This window comes from Ranitomeya imitator, chromosome 2, assembly GCF_032444005.1.
Source record: "Ranitomeya imitator isolate aRanImi1 chromosome 2, aRanImi1.pri, whole genome shotgun sequence".
In the NCBI taxonomy this organism is placed as follows: domain Eukaryota; kingdom Metazoa; phylum Chordata; class Amphibia; order Anura; family Dendrobatidae; genus Ranitomeya; species Ranitomeya imitator.
Window position 1 is genome coordinate 565875944 of NC_091283.1, and position 22431 is coordinate 565898374.

Sequence of the window (22431 nt, forward strand, 5' to 3'; positions counted from 1 at the left end):
AACATATTGAAAATATAGGTAGATGGCAAATTTAAAATAACATTACATTAGGCACCTTTACTGGTGACCTTTATTGGACATAATAGTGTAGAAATCTTTTCTTGTCCTTATATCTTTTTTTTTAGCACTATAAAGGTTTTAATTTTTCATTTAAAAGCTGAATAAAGTATTGCAGTACAAAACATAAGCACTACACCATTGTATCTTGCCATGACACACGGCCAACATCAGATACAAAATAGGAAGCAAATCGATCCCTCATCTGCGCAATTTCAACAGTGGTCCTCAGAGGATGATCTTGGTAATCGGGCAATGGGTTTGGTATGGGTTCGAGTTCCACGTTCAGTCTCTCTTTGGCCATAATATAATTGTGAAGAACCACACAAGCCTTCACCACCTCATCCACTGTCTCAATTTTCAGATTAATGACGGATCCTAAAATACGCCATTTGGAGACCAGGATGCCAAAGGCGCACTCCACAGTTCTTCTGGCCCTGGACAGTCTGTAATTAAAAATACTTTTGGTGTGGTCCAAGCCCCTACTGGAGTAGGGTTTCAGTAGGTTGGCACACATTTGAAAAGCCTCATCCCCAACCACAACAAATGGCATTGCCGGGCCTTCGGTGTTGGGAAGAGGTCGTGGCTGGGGGAAATTAAAATTGTTCCCATATAACCTTTGGCCCATATCAGAGTCCTTAAATGTCCGTGAGTCATTTGCTCGGCCAAACGCTCCAATGTCCACGGCCAGAAACCTGCAGTCTGCACCTGCAATTGCCATGAGCACGGTGGAAAAATATTTTTTATAATTGAAAAACAGAGATCCACTACTTGCAGGCTTTGTAATCCTAATGTGCTTCCCATCCAGAGCTCCAATACAGTTAGGGAAAGAACACAGTTGTTCAAATTTCTTGGCGTTGGCCTCCCATATTTCTGTTGTAGAGAGGGGTAAAAATTAATCCCGGAGATTGTCCCACAAAGCGCGGCATGTGTCGGCAATAATTCCCGAAAGTGTGGAGACTCTAATCCTAAATTGGAAATGCAGGGATCTTAAGGTCTCTCCGGTAGCCAGGAAACTGCCAAGAAGAAAAATAAAGAAATTAAATTAAAGTACATTGTAATAATAAAAAATACATTTACCATACCCATCCCCAAACAAATTCCAAAAAAAAAAAAGGGAAGAACATATCACAGTCGTTCAGAGCTACATTACGTACCGTAGAGTCACCAGCAGCCGTTCCTCTGCAGAAATTGATCTCCGGAGCTGTGTGTCCTGCCTGGTAATGGCTCCTTCCACCAGACGCAGCAGATAGCGGAAGCTGTCTTGAGACATCCTGGTATACTCAAAATATTTTTCCAGGTTGTCATTTAGCTCGCCAAACAAGCAATGGTAGGCTCCACGGCTCTCCTGGACTTCCACGATAGGGTGTAGCCAAAAGCGTCGATGACTCCTTCTCCGTTTATCCCTTTTCCTTTGCTCGTAATAGGCAATAGCATAGGCATTAGCCAAGGCAAAATCCAACTCCATATTCATGTAGATACTCTCCATGGGACGCTCCATCATGATGCTGGAAACACAAGCAAAATCTGAGGAATTCATCTCTGCCAGTGTATATATACACAATTACATTACACCCACCCTCTTCTAGCCATTGGTGGTCTTTATTTAGTGTCTAGACACTAATTGGGTTTTTTTTTTGCAATTGTGTTAAGAATGACATCACTTTAGGAAAACGCATGCTTCTGAAAACGCTGCGTTTTTTGGTAAAAACGCAAAGATTTTTTCAAAAAACGCAGCGTTTTCCGACGCATGCGTTGAACGCATGCATAAAAAAACCTGCGTTTTACATGCGTTTTACATGCGTCGTGCGTTGCGTCCACGATGCTGCATCCAAAGACGCGAATGTGAACGTAGCCTTAGCGGACAAACACACCAAATCACCAACACACAAGTCCGGACCCACCAAGCATCTCCGATCAGTCATACTCTTATATTTTATCCCATCTTTCTCAAATTATTAAGAACACCATGCCACACTAATGTAATGAATGAAGAAAACCGTTCCTCCTCAGGTACTCCTTTAGAATGATTCATATTGAAGGAGCAGTATTGTGGATGAAAACCATATGCCCTGAAGAACAGGGACTCGCCAGTAGATGCTAGTTATTCACAGCAAGTAGTTTGCCGGTTATTCACAGCAAACTCAGCTAGAGGTAAATAAGAAACCCAATCCTCCTGATTATCGGACACAAAGCACCTAAGATAAGTTATAAGATTCTGTTTCACTTGTTCAATATGCCCATTAGACTCTGGATGAAAGGTGGATAAGAATGAAAGATGAATCACTAAGCCAGAGCAAAATGCTTTTCAAAATTTGTAAATAAATTGACCCTGATTGGAAACAATTTCAAATGGAATCCCATGTAATTTAATGATTTCTTTAATAAAAAGTTGCACCAAAGTCTTGGTATTTGGTAAAGCAGGTAGAGCAATTAAATGAGCCATCTTGCTGAATCTATCCACCAACAGCAATATTACACTTTTCCCTACTGATTTAATTCCATGGTGCTGTACATACAGTAAGAAAGGGGTTACATACAGGGTTATAGATATCATTTACAGTACACAAATTTATGATGACAGACTGGTACAGAGGGGAGAGGACCCTGTCCTTGCGGACCTACATTCTACGGGATATGACCCTTAGCCAGACTTTCTTGAGATATAGCCCCTCATGGCCTGCTTCTCAAGACCTGAAATATTATACAACCTACTTTTAGGCAATTTGTCCCAAGAAATTAAATTAATGGCGCAATCATAAGGACAATGAGGAGGGAGTTCATGACACCCCTGTTCCTATAACAAATACTCAAAATCAGACATGTATTGCTACAGGGACTGGGTATCAACCCTGGCTAAACAGGTGCCCAAGCAGTGTTTTTGACAGTACTCACTAAACCTTACTATCTCCCAAGTGTACCAGTCCCCCACGGGATTGTGCAACATACATCAGCCAATTTGGTTCAAGAACCACAGGAGAGGGCAAACCCTCTAGAACATAACAATCGACTGATTCCAAGTGCATGGCCCCCACCTGCAGACATATCCCTCAAATGACCTGAGCAAAATACCCCTGGCGCAAGGGTGCAGAATCAATAGCGATTATAGATATAGATCTAGACAATTTGTGAGGATAGAGTCTCTGCTCCTGGACAAACCGGGTGTCAATCAGATTAAACTTCTCCCCATTGTCCAAAAAGAGTGAAATAACCACATTACTTTTGCCTAAATGGATCTTGGCTGATAAAAAGAATTGTGACCTACCCACATAGGAAATATGTACAACCTGGTTGCTAATCTCCCCGCAACCCAGGTTCCTTAGTTCTCCAGCAGATTTTTGTGGTTACATATACAGTGGGACAAAAAAGTATTTAGTCAGTCAGCAATAGTGCAAGTTCCACCACTTAAAAAGATGAGAGGCGTCTGTAATTTACATCATAGGTAGACCTCAACTATGGGAGACAAACTGAGAAAAAAAAATCCAGAAAATCACATTGTCTGTTTTTTTATCATTTTATTTGCTCATTATGGTGGAAAATAAGTATTTGGTCAGAAACAAACAATCAAGATTTCTGGCTCTCACAGACCTGTAACTTCTTCTTTAACAATCTCCTCTTTCCTCCACTCATTAGCATTACCTGTAGTAATGACACCTGTTTAAACTTGTTATCAGTATAAAAAGACACCTGTGCACACCCTCAAACAGTCTGACTCCAAACTCCACTATGGTGAAGACCAAAGAGCTGTCAAAGGACACCAGAAACAAAATTGTAGCCCTGCACCAGGCTGGGAAGACTGAATCTGCAATAGCCAACCAGCTTGGAGTGAAGAAATCAACAGTGGGAGCAATAATTAGAAAATGGAAGACATACAAGACCACTGGTAATCTCCTTCAATCTGGGGCTCCACGCAAAATCCCACCCCGGGGGGTCAGAATGATCACAAGAACGGTGAGCAAAAATCCCAGAACCACGCGGGGGGACCTAGTGAATGAACTGCAGAGAGCTGGGACCAATGTAACAAGGCCTACCATAAGTAACACACTACGCCACCATGGACTCAGATCCTGCAGTGCCAGACGTGTCCCACTGCTTAAGCCAGTACATGTCCGGGCCCGTCTGAAGTTTGCTAGAGAGCATTTGGATGATCCAGAGGAGTTTTGGGAGAATGTCCTATGGTCTGATGAAGGAGTGGCTTCGTAAGAAGCATTTCAAGGTCCTGGAGTGGCCTAGCCAGTCTCCAGATCTCAACCCTATAGAAAACCTTTGGAGGGAGTTGAAAGTCCGTGTTGCCAAGCGAAAAGCCAAAAACATCACTGCTCTAGAGGAGATCTGCATGGAGGAATGGGCCAACATACCAACAACAGTGTGTGGCAACCTTGTGAAGACTTACAGAAAACGTTTGACCTCTGTCATTGCAACAAAGGATATATTACAAAGTATTGAGATGAAATTTTGTTTCTGACCAAATACTTATTTTCCACCATAATATGCAAATAAAATGATAAAAAAACAGACAATGTGATTTTCTGGATTTTTTTTTTCTCAGTTTGTCTCCCATAGTTGAGGTCTACCTATGATGTAAATTACAGACGCCTCTCATCTTTTTAAGTGGTGGAACTTGCACTATTGCTGACTGACTAAATACTTTTTTGCCCCACTGTAGATGGACAAGTACCAGCAAACTGACCCTGCTTAACACAGAGAAGACACACTCACTCTTTTGCTCTGAACTACAGGAGGAATGGTAAAATGAATCATCTCCTCCAAGTGCATGGGCTCCATGGTAGACTCACCTCTAAGTTCCATTGACCCCGACTTCCTGAAAATTTAGGTTTTTCTTCATGTCTCTAATGTAGATGATAGTCCCCTTAAATAGCTAGAGACATGGCTGCCTCCAGGGAAACCAGGGTCTCATACAGAGCAAAGGCATCCTTTACCCTCTAAGAAAGCCTCTCACAGAACTGATAACCGAGGCCAGGGTCATTCCACCTAGTATCCATAGACCACCTATAGAACTCGGAGCAATACTTGATGGTTTACCTGCTGCAGCTGATGTAAATTGGACAGAGAACCACGGTTGGGGTCATAGATAAGACTCACATCCAGAAAAAATCCTCCACAGCCTGAAGCGACTGGGAATCAGATGGGAGAGAAAATGTCCAGGCTTGAGGGTCACCCTGGAGAACAGAGAATGCGATCCCCACTCGTTGCTCTTCGGTTCCCGAGGAAAGAGGATGTAATCTAAAATAAAGTTTACAGGCCACCCTGAAAACCACAAACTTATCCTGATGCCCAGAAAGCCCATCCAGCAAAGCAATCTTGGGTTCCACCAGGGGTTGCCTGGGAGCTGTGGGTCCTAAGTCTGGAATTGATGGGCGCTGTAGAGCTACAGAGTGCAAGTCTGTCACCTCCAGGGAGAGTTGTTGTAGCTGCCTTGCCAGAGCAGCAATCACAATCCATAATGGATCCAAAATAGTTGGGCCAGTGATAATGTCAAGGAATGTCAAGGGACTGTGGCCACCTACCCTCGAACTAGGGGTGCCCTAGTCTATCCCTTACCCTGGATTAACCTGGATGATGGAGATGCTGGGGTCTCATTACTAGCTATGCTCCTAACTTAACCCTTATCTGATTCCTCCCCCACCCAGGGATGTGAGGAGCCAAAGCGTGTAGGAAAACACTAACCAGACAGACAGGGGTCAACAGACAGGGATAAAAGAAAACTACTTTCATACAAAAACAGTCACAAAATAACAGAGTGGAATGCAGGGGAGTTGTAGGATGGGGAAACCAAACGTGAGAGGAAAAGGAGAAACACGCAAACCAACTCCACGCAGCAATCTCCAGAAAAACTCTCCAACCATCACTCCAAACACTGAACTTTCTCCTTCAACACCAATCCAGCATGTAGAGCTATCACTGGTAAATAACAAGTACGAGTGACCAGCATATATACCAGAGGGGAGTTGCCAACACAGAACCGCTGAGACAATTCAGGGTGGAGAACTCCAGGAGATAAACTAAATTTTTTAAGCTTTGCCATGACAGGAAGAAAACCTACACATATGCAGTGATTTTCCGGCCCCTCTCTGTTGCGGTATCCCCATGACCGATGATGAATGTAGGCAAATTATTTTTGCACACTTATGGCGTTATGAGTTTATACAAGGCTACTCATATAAAAGATATCCCAGGCATGAACCCCAAGACTGAGAGGGGTCTGCAGGTTTGCTGGATGCAAGCAGTCACTTCACTTTCAGTAACAGATATAATGAAAACATCCAGAAAGTCTATTCTATCTGCAATTTATTTTTCTCGTCACAGTTTATTTTAAGCCCGCCTTTATATTCCTCTCCCCCATTGTTCTCAGCCTCATCTCTCTGCTATAAATCACAGTTAAACATGTTCTTTCTCCAAAGAAGTGATGAGACCCTTTCCTCCTCTCCACCTCCTGAGCAGACATCTCAGTAATGACACTGCCAGTCTCTATGTCTCCACATCTATTTCAATCTAACCTCCCACTGCATGAATATATTTATCTCCATATGACTTTGCTTGCATCTCTGCTTGTTTCTGTGACTCCTTTTCTACCCCTGAATTCCATCTATCTTGCTAGATATAAGGAGAATACAAGCAGCCAAACAGAAATCTAAATACATAATATAGACAGTAAATTAGAAACCTTTATTTTCAGTTTAGCGTTAATGAGATTCTTGTGCCCTAAGGCGGGGTCAGTGTATGTGGTGCTCTGATTAGATATTCATAATGCAGACTGCTGACAGGTCACTGATACCTCACTAACCTGTCCCCTAGTTTGCATAATGAATATCTGTACATGCGTAAAAAAAAAACCTTCTGCAGGCAGGTGCCGATAGCTGCTACTGCGTATGCGCCGGCGGCTCCATCTTACTGGAGAAGAAAAAATTCCTCCTTCAAGATGTCGCCACCCCTGCCTGCGCAAAAGCAACTCTAAGCTATCTCCGAGAGCTGCTACTGCGCATACGCCTGCAGTGCCATCTTGGAGGAATTTTTTTTTCTTCTCCAGTAAGATGGCACCTGTAATGTCCACACGGTGCAAGGAATTTAAGAGAGTAAGCTTTAACTGTAGTTTATTCGTCACCTCTTTTCGTCCAGCACACAGCAGAACATTTTCTCCTCAGGCTAGAACTGAAACTGAAACTGAAAATAAACTTTCGCCCTCACTTTCTTAAAGAGACAGATTACCAAAATGACTCTTCAGTGCTATCAATGGATTTCTTTAACAAGCAAGCCATGAAACATTATGCAGACAGAAGGCGTGGGGCACAGCCATGTGCCATCAAAAGAGGTGATATCGTTGTTGTGCGTCAAAAATCAACCAACAAAACCTCAGCTGTATAAAGTCCTGCAAAATATAATGTTACTGAGAGAAAAGACAATATGGTCACGGCTGAGCGAGATGAACACTCCATCACTCGAAATTCCTCACATTTTAAAATCATACCGCAGAACAATGGTAATGAACTCCCACCAGTGGAAGATTTGATACCAGAAGGTGGAGAGGACCAACAGGAGGTGGCTGATCCGTCAGCAATGGACACCCCCAATGAACCCAGACATTACCCTACACGGAAAAGAAGGGCTCCATCGAGACTTATTGGAGAGATATAATTAAAAAAAAAGAAATAAGACAATACAGACATATGGGTTCTCTTGGACATTTTCGTGTTTTTGCATTGTCAATATTTGTTTTAGGTTGTTAGTATATATATATATTAAAAAAAAAGGATGATGTAATGTATAATGATTAGGGATGACTGGTCACATCAGGGATCCGTATACGAAGAGCTCTGCTGATCATTAGATGTGATGGAGCAGCATTAGTGGTGGATTGTGGCGTATTGCGGTAATTGCGCATGAATTTGTATAGTGACTGTTTCAGTGGGGAGTGCTCCAGACTAGCTGCCTTGATTCATTTCCCCATGGTGCACATGAAACGTTCTACGATTCCATTAGCTTGCGGCCAGCAAGGTGTGATTTTTCTGTGGCTGAACCCCAAGTATTCAGAAAACTGTGCAAACACATGTCCATTGAATAGAGGTCCATTATCTGTTTTGACCACTCTTGGAATGCCATATGCAGAGAATATGTCGTCCAGTTCTGGAATGACACTATTAGCAGACGTTGAAGAGATGAATGAAATGACAGGGTATCTAGAATATTCATCAATTGTTACTAGAATGTATTGGCCATTTGGTAATGGTCCATATATGTCGACTGCCATTTCCTCCCATACAGCAGTTTGTAACTGAGACATTTGTAATGGCTCTAGAGTTGATGATGGAGTAATTAATTGACAAGTGGAGCAATGTCTAATCTTCTCTTCCACCATCTACTATATAATTATCTAAGGGTCACTTCCGTCTGTCTGTCCTTCTGTCACGGTTATTCATTCGCTGATTGGTCTCGCCAGCTGCCTGTCATGGCTGCCGCGACCAATCAGCGACGGGCACAGTCCAGAAGAAAATGGCCGCTCCTTACTCCCCGCAGTCAGTGTCCCCGGCGATCCGCTCCATACTCCCCGCTCCCCGCAGTCAGTGTCCCCGGCGCTCCGCTCCATACTCCCCGCAATGTGCCCGGCGCTCCGCTCCATACTCCCCGCAGTCAGTGTCCCCGGCGCTCCGGTCCATACTCCCCGCAGTGTCCCCGGCGCTCCGCTCCATGCTTCCCGCAGTCAGTGTCCCCAGTGCCCGCTCCATACTCCCCTCCGGTCACTGCTAACACAGGGTTAATGCCGGCGGTAACGGACCGCGTTATGCCACGTGTAACGCACTCCGTTACCGCCGCTATTAACCCTGTGTGTCCCCAACCTTTTACTATTGATGCTGCCTATGCGGCATCAATAGTAAAAAAAGTAATGTTAAAAATAGTAAAAAAACAAAAAACCTGCTATACTCACCCTCCGTTGTCCGCTCGCGCCTGCCGCCATCTTCTTTTCCCAGCGATGCATTGCAAAATTACCCAGAAGACCTAGCGGTCTCGCCAGACCGCTAAGTCATCTGGGTAATTTCGCAATGCATCCTGGGAACGGAAGATGGCGGCAGCCGCGCGCCCATCGACACAGCGCCGTTGGATCCCAGGAGGCTGAGAGACAGGACGATGAGGAGCAGCGATGAGAATGGTGAGTATGTTAACCCCTTCATGACCCAGCCTATTTTGACCTTAAAGACCTTGCCGTTTTTTGCAATTCTGACCAGTGTCCCTTTATGAGGTAATAACTCAGGAACGCTTCAACGGATCCTAGCGGTTCTGAGATTGTTTTTTCGTGACATATTGGGCTTCATGTTAGTGGTAAATTTAGGTCAATAAATTCTGCGGTTATTTGTGATAAAAACGGAAATTTGGCGAAAATTTTGAAAATTTCGCAATTTTCACATTTTGAATTTTTATTCTGTTAAACCAGAGAGTTATGTGACACAAAATAGTTAATAAATAACATTTCCCACATGTTTACTTTACATCAGCACAATTTTGGAAACAAAATTTTTTTTTGTTAGGAAGTTATAAGGGTTAAAATTTGACCAGCGATTTGTCATTTTTACAACGAAATTTACAAAACCATTTTTTTTAGGGACCACCTCACATTTGAAGTCAGTTTGAGGGGTCTATATGGCTGAAAATACCCAAAAGTGACACCATTCTAAAAACTGCACCCCTCAAGGTACTCAAAACCACATTCAAGAAGTTTATTAACCCTTCAGGTGCTTCACAGCAGCAGAAGCAACATGGAAGGAAAAAATGAACATTTAACTTTTTAGTCACAAAAATTATCTTTTAGCAACAATTTTTTTATTTTCCCAATGGTAAAAGGAGAAACTGAACCACAAAAGTTGTTGTCCAATTTGTCCTGAGTACGCTGATACCTCATATGTGGGGGTAAACTACTGTTTGGGCGCACGGCAGGGCTTGGAAGGGAAGGAGCGCCATTTGACTTTTTGAATCAAAAATTGGCTCCACTCTTTAGCAGACACCATGTCACGTTTGGAGAGCCCCCGTGTGCCTAAAAATTGGAGCTCCCCCACAAGTGACCCCATTTTGGAAACTAGACGCCCCAAGGAACTTATCTAGATGCATAGTGAGCACTTTGAACCCCCAGGTGCTTCACAAATTGATCCGTAAAAATGAAAAAGTACTTTTTTTTCACAAAAAAATTCTTTTAGCCTCAATTTTTTCATTTTCACATGGGCAACAGGATAAAATGGATCCTAAAATGTGTTGGGCAATTTCTCCTGAGTACGCCGATACCTCATATGTGGAGGTAAACCACTGTTTGGGCACACGGCAGGGCTCGGAAGGGAAGGAGTGCCATTTGACTTTTTGAATGAAAAATTATTTCCATCGTTAGCGGACACCATGTCGCGTTTGGAGAGCTCCTGTGTGCCTAAACATTGGCGCTCCCCCACAAGTGACCCCATTTTGGAAACTAGACCCCCCAAGGAACTTATTTAGATGCCTAGTGAGCACTTTAAACCCTCAGGTGCTTCACAAATTGATCTGTAAAAATGAAAAAATACTTTTTTTTCACAAAAAAATTCTTTTCGCCTCAATTTTTTCATTTTCACATGGGCAGTAGGATAAAATGGATCATAAAATTTGTTGGGCAATTTCTCCCGAGTACGCCGATACCTCATATGTGGGGGTAAACCACTGTTTGGGCACACGGCAGGGCTCGGAAGGGAAGGCGCGCCATTTGACTTTTTGAATGGAAAATTAGCTCCAATTGTTAGCGGACACCATGTCGCGTTTGGAGAGCCCCTGTGTGCCTATGCATTGGAGCTCCCCCACAAGTGACCCCATTTTGGAAACTAGACCCCCCAAGGAACTTATCTAGATGCATATTGAGCACTTTAAACCCCCAGGTGCTTCACAGAAGTTTATAACGCAGAGCCATGAAAATAAAAAATAATTTTTCTTTCCTCAAAAATGATTTTTTAGCCTGTAATTTCCTATTTTGCCAAGGATAATAGGAGAAATTGGACCCCAAATATTGTTGTCCAGTTTGTCCTGAGTACGCTGATACCCCATATGTGGGGGTAAACCACTGTCTGGGCGCACGGCAGGGCTCGGAAGGGATGGCACGCCATTTGGCTTTTTAAATGGAAAATTAGCTCCAATCATTAGCGGACACCATGTCACGTTTGGAGAGCCCCTGTGTGCCTAAACATTGGAGATCCCCCAGAAATGACCCCATTTTGGAAACTAGACCCCCAAAGGAACTAATCTAGATGTGTGGTGAGGACTTTGAACCCCCAAGTGCTTCACAGAAGTTTATAACGCAGAGCCATGAAAATAAAAAAAAAAAATTATTTTCTCAAAAATGATCTTTTAGCCTGCAATTTTTTATTTTACAAAGGGTAACAGGAGAAATTTGACCCCAAAAGTTGTTGTACAGTTTCTCCTGAGTACGCTGATACCCCATATGTGGGGGTAAACCACTGTTTGGGCACATGCCGGGGCTCGGAAGTGAAGTAGTGACATTTTGAAATGCAGACTTTGATGGAATGCTCTGTGGGCGTCACGTTGCGTTTTCAGAGCCCCTGATGTGGCTTAACAGTAGAAACCCCCCGCAAGTGACCCCATTTTGGAAACTAGACCCCGAAAGGAACTTATCTAGATGTGTGGTGAGCACTTTGAACCCCCAAGTGCTTCATAGAAGTTTATAATGCAGAGCCGTGAAAATAATAAATATGTTTTCTTTCCTCAAAAATAATTATTTAGCCCAGAATTTTTTAATTTTCCCAAGGGTAACAGGAGAAATTTGACCCCAATATTTGTTGTCCAGTTTCTCCTGAGTACGGTGATACCCCATATGTGGGGGTAAACTACTGTTTGGGCACATGCCGGGGCTCGGAATTGAAGTAGTGACGTTTTGAAATGCAGACTTTGATGGAATGCTCTGCGGGCGTCACGTTGCGTTTGCAGAGCCCCTGATGTGCCTAAACAGTAGAAACCCCCCACAAGTGACCCCATTTTGGAAACTAGACCCCGAAAGGAACTCATCTAGATGTGTGGTGAGCACTTTGAACCCCCAAGTGCTTCATAGAAGTTTATAATGCAGAGCCGTGAAAATAATAAATACGTTTTCTTTCCTCAAAAATAATTATTTAGCCCAGAATTTTTTATTTTCCCAAGGGTTACAGGAGAAATTGGACCCCAAAAGTTGTTGTCCAGTTTCTCCTGAGTACGCTGATACCCCATGTGTGGGGGTAAACCACTGTTTGGGCACACGTCGGGGCTCAGAAGGGAAGTAGTGACTTTTGAAATGCAGACTTTGATGGAATGGTCTGCGGGCGTCACATTGCGTTTGCAGAGCCCCTGGTGTGCCTAAACAGTAGAAACCCCCCACAAGTGACCCCATTTTAGAAACTAGACCCCCCAAGGAACTTATCTAGATATGTGGTGAGCACTTTGAACCCCCAAGTGCTTCACAGACGTTTACAACGCAGAGCCGTGAAAATAAAAAATCATTTTTCTTTCCTCAAAAATGATGTTTTAGCAAGCATTTCTTTATTTTCACAAGGGTAACAGGAGAAATTGGACCCCAGTAATTGTTGCGCAGTTTGTCCTGAGTATGCTGGTACCCTATATGTGGGGGTAAACCACTGTTTGGGTGCACGTCGGGGCTCGGAAGTGAGGGAGCACCATTTGACTTTTTGAATACAAGATTGGCTGGAATCAATGGTGGCGCCATGTTGCGTTTGAAGACCCCCTGATGTGCCTAAACAGTGGAAACCACTCAATTCTAACTCCAACACTAACCCCAACACACCCCTAACCCTTATCCCAACTGTAGCCGTAACCCTAATCACAACCCTAACCCCAACACACCCGTAACCCCAACACACCCCTAACCACAACCCTAATTCCAACCCTAACCCTAAGGCTATGTGCCCACGTTGCGGATTCGTGTGAGATTTTTCAGCACCATTTTTGAAAAATCCGCGGGTAAAAGGCACTGCGTTTTACCTGCGGATTTACCGCGGATTTCCAGTGTTTTTTGTCCGGATTTCACCTGCGGATTCCTATTGAGGAACAGGTGTAAAACGCTGCGGAATCCGCACAAAGAATTGACATGCTGCGGAAAATACAACGCAGTGTTTCCGTGCGGTATTTTCTGCACCATGGGCACAGCGGATTTGGCTTTCCATATGTTTACATGGTACTGTAAACCTGATGGAACACTGCTGCGGATCCGCAGCCAAATCCGCACCGTGTGCACATAGCCTAATTCTAAAGGTATGTGCACACGCTGCGGAAAACGCTGCGGATCCGCAGCAGTTTCCCATGAGTTTACAGTTCAATGCAAACCTATGGAAAACAAAAATCGCTGTACACATGCTGCAGAAAAACTGCACGGAAACGCAGCGGTTTACATTCCGCAGCATGTCACTTCTTTCTGCGGATTCCGCAGCGGTTTTACAACTGCTCAAATAGAAAATCGCTGTTGTAAAACCGCATTGAAATGCGCAGAAAAAACATGGTAAATCTGCCATAAATCCGCAGCGGTTTAGCACTGCGGATTTATCAAATCCGCAGCGGAAAAATCCGCAGAGGACCAGAATACGTGTGCACATACCGAAACCCTAACCCTAACCCTACCCCTACCCCTAACCCTAACCCTACCCCTATCCCTAACCCTACCCCTAACCCTAACCCTAACCCTACCCCTAACCCTAATCCTAGTTCTTACCCCAACCTTAGTGGGGAAAAAAAAAATTATTTTTTTTATTGACCCTACCTATGGGGGTGACAAAGGGGGGGGGGTCATTTACTTTTTTTTTTTTTTTTGATCACTGAGATATAACCTATCTCAGTGATCAAAATTCACTCTGGAACGAATCTGCCGGCCGGCTATTTTGGAAGATGCCGGCGCCCAGGAAAGAAGACGGACGGTCCCCGGGAGGCCAGGTAAGTATAAGGGGGGGGAGATCAGGGCACGGGGGGGGTGTCGGAGCACGGGGGGGTGGATCGGAACACGGGGGGGTGGATTGGAGCACGGAGTGGGGGATCGCTGTGCGGGCGGGTGGATCGGAGCACGGGGGGGGGAATCGCTGTGCGGGGGGGGAATCGCTGTGCGGGGGGGATCGCTGTGCGGGGGGGATCGGAGTGCGGGGGGGTTTGATTGGAGCACGGGGGGTGTGATTGGAGCACGGGGGGAGCGGGCAGGAGGACGGGGGAGCGGAGCACAGGACCAAGGGGAGCGGACCACAGATCGGGGGGCTGGGGGGGCGATCGGTGGGGTGGGGTGGGTGCACATTAGTGTGTCCAGCCATGGCCGATGATATTGCAGCATCGGCCATGGCTGGATTGTAATATTTCACCATTTTTTTTAGGTAAAATATTACAAATCGCTCTGATTGGCAGTTTCACTTTCAACAGCCAATCAGAGCGATCGTAGCCACGAGGGGGTGAAGCCACCCCCCCTGGGCTAAACTACCACTCCCCCTGTCCCTGCAGATCGGGCGAAATGGGAGTTAACCCTTTCACCCGATCTGCAGGGACGCGATCTTTCCATGACGCATATGCTGCGTCATGGGTCGGAATGGCACTGACTTTCATGACGCAGCGTATGCGTCAAAGCTCGGGAAGGGGTTAAACTACAAGGGGCCCTCGGATCGTTAGTGTAACGGGGTCTAACAAGCTGGGTTACCTCTTTCAGTACCACCCCATGTTTCAGGAGGTCCACTCTGCTTTTGCTGGATTCTGAATGAAAGACGCTGGCTGGAATTCATTGGTTACGTGAGAGCATATAAAGCTGACTGCTACCCCACGTATTTCCAGTCTAAAAGAACTCACTTTATTTACAGCACACAGAATATATAACACAGATACACAGGGCAGGCCAATAGAAAAACAGGCCAGACATACATTACAATAGCCGCAGGGGGCCGGAGCCTGCTGATATTTACTGGGGAATTACAAAGGTGGGGGAGGACAGAAGGGGGATATCTTGTCCTCTCTGCCCAGGGGCGCAGCCTGTGGACTGATGCATTTCACATGAAACCTATTATACATAATATGTACTGCATAACATATTCTTGGTGCTGGGGGTTCTGTAACAGGTGAGTATGTTTATTTTTTATTTTTTAACCTGTGACATACGTGGCTGGGTAGTATACTATGTTGCTCTGTGCTGTATACTACTTCACTGGGCAATATACTACGTGATTGGGCAATATACTACGTGGCTCTGTGCTGTATACTACTTCGCTGTGCAATATACTACGTGGCTCTGTGCTGTATACTACGTCACTGGGCAATATACTACGTCACTGGGCAATATACTACGTGGCTCTGTGCTGTATACTACGTCGCTGTGCAATATACTATGTGGCTCTGTGCTGTATACTATGTAACTGGGCAATATACTATGTCACTGGGCAATATACTAGGTGGCTCTGTGCTGTATACTACGTAACTGGGCAATATACTACGTAACTGGGCAATATACTACGTGGCTGGGCAATATATTTTGTCACTGGGCAATATACAGTTAGGGCCAGAAATATTTGGACAGTGACACAATTTTCGCGAGTTGGGCTCTGCATGCCACCACATTGGATTTGAAATGAAACCTCTACAACAGAATTCAAGTGCAGATTGTAACGTTTAATTTGAAGGGTTGAACAAAAATATCTGATAGAAAATGTAGGAATTGTACACATTTCTTTACAAACATTCCACATTTTAGGAGGTCAAAAGTAATTGGACAAATAAACATAACCCAAACAAAATATTTTTATTTTCAATATTTTGTTGCAAATCCTTTGGACGCAATCACTGCCTTAAGTCTGGAACCCATGGACATCACCAAACGCTGGGTTTCCTCCTTCTTAATGCTTTGCCAGGCCTTTACAGCCGCAGCCTTCAGGTCTTGCTTGTTTGTGGGTATTTCCGTCTTAAGTCTGGATTTCAGCAAGTGAAATGCATGCTCAATTGGGTTTAGATCTGGAGATTGACTTGGCCATTGCAGAATGTTCCACTTTTTGGCACTCATGAACTCCTGGGTAGCTTTGGCTGTATGCTTGGGGTCATTGTCCATCTGTACTATGAAGCGCCGTCCAATCAACTTTGCAGCATTTGGCTGAATCTGGGCTGAAAGTATATCCCGGTACACTTCAGAATTCATCCGGCTACTCTTGTCTGCTCTTATGTCATCAATAAACACAAGTGACCCAGTGCCATTGAAAGCCATGCATGCCCATGCCATCACGTTGCCTCCACCATGTTTTACAGAGGATGTGGTGTGCCTTGGATCATGTGCCGTTCCCTTTCTTCTCCAAACTTTTTTCTTCCCATCATTCTGGTACAGGTTGATCTTTGTCTCATCTGTCCATAGAATACTTTTCCAGAACTGAGCTGGCTTCTTGAGGTGTTTTTCTGCAAATTTAACTCTGGCCTGTCTATTTTTGGTATTGATGAATGGTTTGCATCTAGATGTGAACCCTTTGTATTTACTGTCATGGAGTCTTCTCTTTACTGTTGACTTAGAGACAGATACACCTACTTCACTGAGAGTGTTCTGGACTTCAGTTGATGTTGTGAACGGGTTCTTCTTCACCAAATTAAGTATGCGGCGATCATCCACCACTGTTGTCATCCGTGGACGCCCAGGCCTTTTTGAGTTCCCAAGCTCACCAGTCAATTCCTTTTTTCTCAGAATGTACCCAACTGTTGATTTTGCTACTCCTAGCATGTCTGCTATCTCTCTGACGGATTTTTTCTTTTTTTTCAGCCTCAGGATGTTCTGCTTCACCTCAATTGAGAGTTCCTTTGACCGCATGTTGTCTGCTCACAGCAACAGCTGTTGTGAATTCTGTGGCTGAATTCACTCCTGTGGTCACAAGTACTGCAGCTTCTGAGCTTCCTCCCTCAGGTGTTCTGGTGAGCTCGTTAACTGCTTCATTACTTAACTCCGCCTTATGCTGCTATCCTTGCTCCTTGTCAATGTTTCAGTGTTGGATCTGAGCTTCTCCTGATTGTTCCTGTGACCTGCTGCTCTGTATAGCTAAGTGCTTTTTGCTTTTTTGTTGCTTTTTTTCTGTCCAGCTTGTCTTTTGTTTTGCTGGAAGCTCTGAGACGCAAAGGGTGTACCGCCGTGCCGTTAGTTCGGCACGGTGGGTTTTTTTGCCCCCTTTGCGTGGTTTTGCTTTAGGGTTTTTTGTAGACTGCAAAGTTCGCTTTACTGTCCTCGCTCTGTCCTAGAATATCGGGCCCCACTTTGCTGAATCTATTTCATCCCTACGTTTTGTCTTTTCATCTTGCTCACAGTCATTATATGTGGGGGGCTGCCTTTTCCTTTGGGGAATTTCTCTGGGGCAAGTCAGGCCTATTTTTCTATCTTCAGGCTAGCTAGTTTCTTAGGCTGTGCCGAGTTGCCTAGGTAGTTGTTAGGCGCAATCCACAGCCGCTTTTAGTTGTGTTTAGGATAGGATCAGGTGTGCAGTCTACAGAGTTTCCACGTCTCAGAGCTCGTTCTTGTATTTTTAGGTATTTGTCAGATCACTGTGTGCGCTCTGATCGCTAAGCACACTGTGTTTCTGGATTGCCTTCATAACACCTGTCATTAGCAAACATAACAGTACAAGGAGCCCAACTAATGATTCTCAATAGAGGGAAAGAAAAAGTTCTGACATCATTTTTTTTTTTTTCTGCTCTGTGTTCACTTTTTTTTTTTTCCCCTAGACATTTGGGTGATTCTGGACACAGGTGTGGACATGGATATTCAGGGTCTGTGCTCTTCAATGGATAATCTCGTTATAAATGTACAAAAGATTCAAGATACTATTGATCAGAAATCTATGTTAGAACCAAGAATTCCTATTCCTGATTTGTTTTTTGGAGATAGAACTAAGTTTCTAAGTTTCAAAAATAATTGTAAGCTATTTCTGGCCTTGAAACCTCATTCTTCTGGTAATCCTATTCAACAGGTTTTGATTATTATTTCTTTTTTGCGCGGCGACCCTCAAGACTGGGCATTTTCTCTTGCGCCAGGAGACCCTGCATTGAGTAGTGTCGATGCGTTTTTCCTGGCGCTCGGATTGCTGTACGATGAGCCTAATTCAGTGGATCAGGCTGAGAAAAATTTGCTGGCTTTGTGCCAGGGTCAGGATGATATAGAAGTATATTGTCAGAAATTTAGGAAATGGTCAGTACTCACTCAGTGGAATGAATCTGCGCTGGCAGCTTTGTTCAGAAAGGGTCTCTCTGAGGCTCTTAAGGATGTCATGGTGGGATTGCCTATGCCTGCTGGTTTGAATGAGTCTTTGTCTTTGGCCATTCAGATCGGTCGACGCTTGCGCGAGCGTAAATCTGTGCACCATTTGGCGGTACTGCCTGAGGTTAAACCTGAGCCTATGCAGTGTGATAGGACTATGACTAGAGTTGAACGGCAGGAATACAGACGTCTGAATGGTCTGTGTTTCTACTGTGGTGATTCCACTCATGCTATTTCTGATTGTCCTAAGCGCACTAAGCGGTCCGCTAGGTCTGCCGTCATTGGTACTGTACAGTCCAAATTCCTTCTGTCCATTACCTTGATATGCTCTTTGTCGTCGTTTTCTGTCATGGCGTTTGTGGATTCGGGCGCTGCCCTGAATCTGATGGATTTGGATTATGCTAAACGTTGTGGGTTTTTCTTGGAGCCTTTGCGGTGTCCTATTCCATTGAGAGGAATTGATGCTACACCTTTGGCCAAGAATAAACCTCAATACTGGGCCCAGCTGACCATGTGCATGGCTCCTGCACATCAGGAAGTTATTCGCTTCTGGTGTTGCATAATCTGCATGATGTGGTCGTGTTGGGGTTGCCATGGCTACAAACCCATAATCCAGTATTGGATTGGAATTCCATGTCGGTATCCAGCTGGGGTTGTCAGGGGGTACATGGTGATGTTCCATTTTTGTCGATTTCGTCATCCACCCCTTCTGAGGTCCCAGAATTCTTGTCTGATTATCAGGATGTATTTGAAGAGCCCAAGTCCGATGCTCTACCTCCGCATAGGGATTGTGATTGTGCTATCAATTTGATTCCTGGTAGTAAATTCCCTAAAGGTCGATTATTTAATTTATCCGTGCCCGAACACGCCGCTATGCGCAGTTATGTGAAGGAATCCCTGGAGAAGGGACATATTCGCCCATCGTCATCACCACTGGGAGCAGGGTTCTTCTTTGTAGCCAAGAAGGATGGTTCGCTGAGACCGTGTATTGATTACCGCCTTCTTAATAAGATCACTGTTAAATTTCAGTATCCCTTGCCATTGTTATCTGACTTGTTTGCTCGGATTAAGGGGGCTAGTTGGTTCACTAAGATAGATCTTCGTGGTGAGTATAATCTGGTGAGAATCAGGCAAGGAGATGAATGGAAAACTGCATTCAATACGCCCGAGGGTCATTTTGAGTATCTAGTGATGCCGTTCGGACTTGCCAATGCTCCATCTGTGTTTCAGTCTTTTATGCATGACATCTTCCGTGAGTATCTGGATAAATTCCTGATTGTTTACTTGGATGACATTTTGATCTTCTCAGATGATTGGGAGTCTCATGTGAAGCAGGTCAGAATGGTTTTTCAGGTCCTGCGTGCTAACTCTTTGTTTGTGAAGGGATCAAAGTGTCTCTTCGGTGTGCAGAAAGTTTCATTTTTGGGGTTCATCTTTACCCCTTCTACTATCGAGATGGATCCAGTTCAGGTCCAAGCCATCCAGGATTGGATTCAGCCGACATCTCTGAAAAGTCTGCAAAAGTTCCTGGGCTTTGCTAATTTTTATCGTCGCTTCATCTGTAATTTTTTTAGCATTGCCAAACCATTGACCGATTTGACCAAGAAGGGTGCTGATTTGGTTAATTGGTCTTCTGCTGCTGTGGAAGCTTTTCAGGAGTTGAAGCGTCGTTTTTGTTCTGCCCCTGTGTTGTGTCAGCCAGATGTTTCTCTTCCGTTCCAGGTCGAGGTTGATGCTTCTGAGATTGGAGCAGGGGCGGTTTTGTCACAGAGAGGTTCTGATTGCTCAGTGATGAAACCGTGTGCTTTCTTTTCCAGGAAGTTTTCGCCCGCTGAGCGTAATTATGATGTGGGCAATCGAGAGTTGCTGGCCATGAAGTGGGCATTCGAGGAGTGGCGTCATTGGCTTGAAGGAGCTAAGCATCGCGTGGTGGTATTGACTGATCATAAGAACTTGACTTATCTCGAGTCTGCCAAGCGCTTGAATCCTAGACAGGCCCGTTGGTCGTTATTTTTTGCCCGCTTCGACTTTGTGATTTCGTACCTTCCGGGCTCTAAAAATGTGAAGGCGGATGCTCTGTCTAGGAGTTTTGTGCCCGACTCTCCGGGTTTATCTGAGCCAGCGGGTATCCTCAAGGAAGGAGTCATTGTGTCTGCCATCTCCCCTGATTTGCGGCGGGTGCTGCAAAAATTTCAGGCGAATAAACCTGATCGTTGTCCAGCAGAGAAACTGTTCGTCTCTGATAGGTGGACTAATAAACTTATCTCTGAACTTCATTGTTCGGTGTTGGCTGGTCATCCTGGAATCTTTGGTACCAGAGAGTTAGTGGCTAGATCCTTCTGGTGGCCATCTCTGTCACGGGATGTACGTACTTTTGTGCAGTCCTGTGGGATTTGTGCTAGGGCTAAGCCCTGCTGTTCTCGTGCCAGTGGGTTGCTTTTGCCCTTGCCGGTCCCAAAGAGGCCTTGGACACATATTTCGATGGATTTCATTTCTGACCTTCCCGTTTCTCAAAAGATGTCAGTCATTTGGGTGGTCTGTGATCGCTTTTCTAAAATGGTCCATCTGGTGCCCTTGGCTAAATTGCCTTCCTCCTCTGATTTGGTACCTTTGTTCTTTCAGCATGTGGTTCGGTTGCATGGCATTCCTGAGAATATTGTTTCTGACAGAGGTTCCCAGTTTGTTTCAAGGTTTTGGCGAGCCTTTTGTGGTAGGATGGGCATTGACCTATCCTTTTCCTCGGCTTTCCATCCTCAGACTAATGGCCAGACCGAACGAACCAATCAGACCTTGGAAACATATCTGAGATGTTTTGTTTCTGCAGACCAGGATGATTGGGTGTCCTTTTTGCCGTTGGCTGAGTTCGCCCTTAATAATCGGGCCAGCTCGGCTACCTTGGTTTCTCCATTTTTTTGCAATTCTGGGTTCCATCCTCGTTTCTCTTCAGGACAGGTTGAGTCTTCGGACTGTCCTGGTGTGGATTCTGTGGTGGATAGGTTGCAGCAGATCTGGACTCAGGTAGTGGACAATTTGATCTTGTCCCAGGAGAAAGCTCAACTTTTCGCTAATCGCAGACGCCGTGTGGGTCCCCGACTTCGTGTTGGGGATCTGGTTTGGTTATCTTCTCGTCATATTCCTATGAAGGTTTCCTCTCCTAAATTTAAACCTCGTTTTATTGGTCCGTATAGGATTTCTGAGGTTCTCAATCCTGTGTCTTTTCGTTTGACCCTCCCAGACTCCTTTTCCATACATAATGTATTCCATAGGTCGTTGTTGCGGAGATACGTGGCACCTATGGTTCCATCTGTTGAGCCTCCTGCCCCGGTTTTGGTGGAGGGGGAATTGGAGTATATTGTGGAGAAGATTTTGGATTCTCGTGTTTCTAGATGGAAACTCCAGTATCTGGTTAAATGGAAGGGTTATGCTCAGGAAGATAATTCCTGGGTTTTTGCCTCTGATGTTCATGCTTCCGATCTTGTTCGTGCCTTTCATGCGGCTCATCCTGGTCGGCCTGGGGGCTCTGGTGAGGGTTCGGTGACCCCTCCTCAAGGGGGGGGTACTGTTGTGAATTCTGTGGCTGAATTCACTCCTGTGGTCACAAGTACTGCAGCTTCTGAGCTTCCTCCCTCAGGTGTTCTGGTGAGCTCGTTAACTGCTTCATTACTTAACTCCGCCTGATGCTGCTATCCTTGCTCCTTGTCAATGTTTCAGTGTTGGATCTGAGCTTCTCCTGATTGTTCCTGTGACCTGCTGCTCTGTATAGCTAAGTGCTTTTTGCTTTTTTGTTGCTTTTTTTCTGTCCAGCTTGTCTTTTGTTTTGCTGGAAGCTCTGAGACGCAAAGGGTGTACCGCCGTGCCGTTAGTTCGGCACGGTGGGTTTTTTTTGCCCCCTTTGCGTGGTTTTGCTTTAGGGTTTTTTGTAGACTGCAAAGTTCGCTTTACTGTCCTCGCTCTGTCCTAGAATATCGGGCCCCACTTTGCTGAATCTATTTCATCCCTACGTTTTGTCTTTTCATCTTGCTCACAGTCATTATATGTGGGGGGCTGCCTTTTCCTTTGGGGAATTTCTCTGGGACAAGTCAGGCCTATTTTTCTATCTTCAGGCTAGCTAGTTT